The sequence below is a fragment of the Formica exsecta genome, unplaced genomic scaffold (genome assembly GCF_003651465.1).
Source record: "Formica exsecta isolate Colony F162 unplaced genomic scaffold, ASM365146v1 scaffold341, whole genome shotgun sequence".
Lineage (NCBI taxonomy): Eukaryota > Metazoa > Arthropoda > Insecta > Hymenoptera > Formicidae > Formica > Formica exsecta.
In genome coordinates this window covers 9388-14393 of record NW_021850665.1, presented here as the reverse complement: position 1 = coordinate 14393, position 5006 = coordinate 9388, and the positions used below count along the sequence as shown (strand labels likewise).

Here is a 5006-nt window from a genome sequence, read left to right as displayed (position 1 = left end):
ATGCCATCTATGAAAATCGGGCACGAACTTATGCAATCATCCAATATATATATATATATATATACTTATATTAAAGTGGTCGCTAAAAAAAAAATTGTCGCTGCCGCCCCCTAAAAGAGTAGTAATTGATTAAAAAAAAAGTTCTGTAAAACTCCAAGTTTGTAAATTAAAGTGTACAGGTGCCTCTTGAAAAGAGAAGTTTGGAAGATGTTCTTTTTTATTTTTGCTTTGTTAATTAGCTGTATCAGCAGTTAAGAAATTTTTTTTGCAGTGCGACAAGACAATCGAATTTTAATGAATTATTTTATCAATCATACAAAAAAAAATTTCTTAACTGCTGGGTTGCGTTCGAGAACATCACCTGTGCACCGATCGTCGTTCTATCTTTGTTATTTACTGAAAGTTGAACAAAGATAAAACCATGTGCTCGTGTGCACATGGGTGATGTTCTCGAACGCGGCTCCGATACAGCTAATTAACAAAGCAAAAATAAAAAAAACATCTTCCAAACTTCTATTTTCAAGAGACACCTGTTTACTTTAATTTATAGACTTGGGGTTTTACAGAACTTTTTTTTATCAATTACTAGTCTTTTAGGGGGCGGCAGCGATCTTTTTTTTTTAACGACCACCCTAATATATATATGTATACATATATACAGGGGATGTCCCATTTTAAATAGTCGAACCGAATATCTTTAAAACTAAATCCGATAGACAAAAATGTTTCAGACAAAAGTTTGGTTTTAAGAGGGCCACATGATGAAAATATGGACTTGACCTTGAGTGACATTTTCAAGGTGAAGTCAATGTGATCGATGTTTTCTTAAATGGAATTCCCCATTTTTTATTAGTACTTAATGAAAAAATACTTTATTATAGTGTTTTGAAAAGCTCTCGAGATAAGCTACAAGAATATGCAGTAAAAAATGGAAAGTTCCACTTAAAAAAACATCGATCACATTGACCTCACCTTGAAAAAATCATTCAAGGTCAAGTTCATATTTTCATCATGTGACTCCCTCGAAACCATGCAACTTTTGTCTGAAATATTTTTGTCTATCGGGCTCAGTTTTCGAGATATTTGGTTCGACTGTTTAAAATAGGACATCCTGTATACAGGATGTCCGGTAAAGATTGTGCCAACGCTCGTGAGCTGATAGAGCACAGTAAACTGAACAGAAAAGTCCTGTAACATTTTTTCTATAACGCTTAATAAAGGAGTTATTATTGAATAAAGTCTGCCAATCAGCGCCGACCTTTAGCCGTGCGCCTGGTAGTGTGCGTGAGCGCTCCGTCGCTACGGCGGCGCACACTACCAGTTACCAGGGCGACCCACCGACGTGCGTCCGGCTAAAAGTCGGCGCTGATTGACCAGACTTTACTCAATAATAACTCCTTTATTAAGCGTTATAGAAAAAAATGTTATAGGACTTTTCTGTTCAGTTTACTGTGCTCTACCCGCTCACGAGCGTTGGCACAATCTTTACATATTTTATATATACTATATATATATACAGGGTGACTCGCAATGACCGCCCACTAAGTACATAGCATTATTCTTTACCAAAAACTGAGACGAAAAGTCCTGAGCCATTTTTTTTATAACGCTTAATAAAAAAGTTATTATTGAGTAAAATCTAGCCAATCAGCGCCGACCTTTAGCCGGGCACACGTCGGTGAACCGCGCGCCGTGAAGTGTGTGCCGCCGCATACTAGCAGGCGCGCGGCTCACCGACCTACGCCTGGCTAAAGATCGGCACTGATTGGCCAGACTTTACTCAATAATTACTCCTTTATTAAGCGTTATAAAAAAAATGGCTCAGAACTTTTTGTCTCAATTTTTGATAAGGAATAACACTATGTACTTAGTGGGCGGTCATTGCGGGTCATCCTGTATATACAGAGTGTACCGTAAAGACCGGATCAATGCTTAAGGGTAGATTCCTGAGATCATTTTAAGATGATTTTTTCTCAGCAAAAATATCGAGGCATCAATAATTTCCGTGTTATAAGCGATTCAAAAAGAAGGGCTTTTTGCAAACTAAACTTTATAGAGAGTTAAAATCATATTCTTTAGTTAATTTCAAATAGAGTTTACTTTAATAGAGAGAGAGAATTTTAATTTAAGGCTTGGTTACAAAGATGTATGATGGAAAAAATTGGAAACTTGCAAAAAATGATGACCTCTCTCGACATTTTCGTTGAGGAAAAATCATCTTAAAATGATTTCAGGAATTTACCCTTAAGCGTTGATCCGGTCTTTACGGTACACCCTGTATATATGATGATCATGTTATAATTAAAAGATTACAATTAAAGCAAATATAGATACACTACCGCTCAAAAGTATTTGCTCATTTAAAACAATCGTTCTATAAATGTTAGAAACAATTAAAACAATGTAGTAATCATGTGAAAAGTATTTATGTTTACGTATCTAATTACCAAAAAAGTGTATGCACAGTAATGCTTAAAACTAAATTTTTCCTTCATCTATGTGTCCGCCTTTGTTTTTGATTATAGCGTTACAAAGCAAAAATGAAAAGCGAAATGTTAACAGATAACTGAAGAATATTACGAATACTTATTATGACATGGCACAGACCGAATAAACAATGGAAGCTCATGCGAATTTTGTCTCTAGGTGAATTCTAAGGAATGAGCTGCTGGTATTTTATGGTGTTTTCTATTTATATATTAGTGATAATCAAAATATTATTTCAAAATACTGCCTTATATAATAACGATACATGTGTACATAAAGAAAATATAGGTAAAGTGCCAGAGCTAAGGTTTTTATATAAAAATTATCAACGAAACCGATAGTGGGCAAATACTTTCGAGCGGTAGAGTATATTAAATTTAACAATGTAAAAATGTAATGGTTTTATTATTATTACAACAACAAAAATTGGAGACCTTTTAAAATAATGTCCTTTCTAAAGTATTTTCAATTTAGTTATAATAATTATATACTTTAGTTATAATAATTATATAATTATATAGTGTCCCAAAAATATTCGGCCAAACATTATATTTTAGAGATAAAAACAAACAAAAAAGTTTAAGGGGCACGCCTACCTAGGAGGGTTAAAAAAACTGCTTTTTGGAGAAATTAAAAAAAAAAACCGGTGCACTTTTATTAAAAAACATTAGTATACTGTTAAGGATACATATTGAACGTAATTCAGTTTTCTTTTTTGTTGAAAAATATTAAAAAATAAACGAGATATAGCCGATGCCCGCTAGTTAACTGTCGCTAGTTAACGATATCGAAAACTGCCGATAGCAAGTTACTGAATTCCGCTATTGGGGGCTTATTACGGTTTTTGAAACGAAGTGAAAATTTCGAAAGTGAGGAAATTCACTAGAGTATTTACAATTTCATTTGTCGAAATCTAATAAATCTGTTCACTTTTGTAATTTTCACCTTGTTTCAAGAACCATGATAGGCCCCCTGCTCTGAGCGCTACTTCGAGAAATGTACTTTATACATCTACAACTTTGTCAATTTTATTTTGGATTAACTTAAAATTTTCTAAAAATATTTTCAAGATGTACTACAAGATAATGTCAAAATCCAAAAATCAATTTTTTGAAAATTTCTAGGTAGGAGTGCCCTCTTAATAAACATCTGAACGTCTGAAAACCAACCATTAACACGTTTCACTAATTTAGGCTGCGTTTCGATATTCACTATCAGTATTGAAAATCTATGTTATATCTATGTAAATCTAGTTTACGTCACGTACACTATAGATTTTCAGTACTGACAGTGAATATCGGAACGCAGCCTCTTAAACTTGTAAACACATAACCAACATAATTACAAATAAATTAATATCAAACTCATATAGTTACTCATAATATAGTAACTCACAAGTTACAAGAACTATTCAAAGTGACTTCCTCCAACAGCAACACATGTTTCACGCCTTCTCAGGAATTGCCGAACTTAGTTAAAAATAATAAAAGAGTTCCGTTCGATATCAAACGAATTAACAATGCGCTCTCGAAGTTTATGAATATTTTGGATAGGTCCTGCAGCGTAACCTAAATGTTTAAGATGACTCTATAAATAAAAATCAATGGGATTGATATCTGATGAACAAGGGGCCAAGAAATTAAATCGTCTCTATCAATCCACTGTTCTTGGTAGGAGACGTTTAAGAAATGACGGGCAGTTAAAGACTAAAGTTATCCTCAGTACCCAAAGGTATTTTAGTTTAAAGGCAGCTTAGATCTTTCTCTCTTTACATATTTTAAAAAATTATTTTAAATATCTTGAAATTGAAATAACTCGTTATTGGTTCGTTTTCACACATGTTATTAAACTTTTTTTGTTTTTAGCGCTGATTACAAATTTGGCTAAAAATGGCGTATCACATCAAGTTTTTGAGAAAATCTCAGTTAAAGTTGCTGAAATAGGCGTTTTTTATATCTTTGCGTGAGTTATATTTTTCAATGGGGGGGAGGGTGCTCCAGAAAGCAATGACAACTCAAAATGAAGCTCAAGACTTATACTTCATAATAAAAATGCCAGAAGTCCCAGGCAGAAAAGATTTTATTAAAAAAAATGTGGTCGAAATATAAAAAAACATCATTTATCGCAATGTCCCCTAGTCATACGTCTCCAATTGTCCGTTACTAAACTACTAGTGCCAAAAACTACTCTAATTCTGTTCTTAAGTGATAGCAACCACAAAAACCTACACATACCCATTTCCATGATTTGAATGATTTTTCAAGAATTTGATCTGCCATTTTGGATCGTCCATTTTTAATTTTGAAATTTTAATATGTGATTCGTGATGAGTGACCAGGCAAACATATACATACCGACTTTCATGATTAGAACGATTTTAAAAAAAATTTTAATAATGAACAATTGGAGAGATGTATGACTGGGGGACACTGCGACAGATGTTTCTTATGTTTCGACCACTTTTTTCAGGAAAACCTTTCCTGCCTGAGACTTCTGGCATTTTTATCATAAAATATAAT

At 33.4% G+C, this 5006-nt stretch overlaps 1 protein-coding gene across 1 annotated transcript in view; it reads right to left on the bottom strand.

Annotated features, from left to right (window-relative positions):
• Nucleotides 1-5006, bottom strand: part of LOC115238477 (lanC-like protein 3 homolog) — a 12847-nt gene that overhangs the window by 943 nt on the left and 6898 nt on the right. The gene's annotated exons all lie outside the window — the stretch shown is intronic.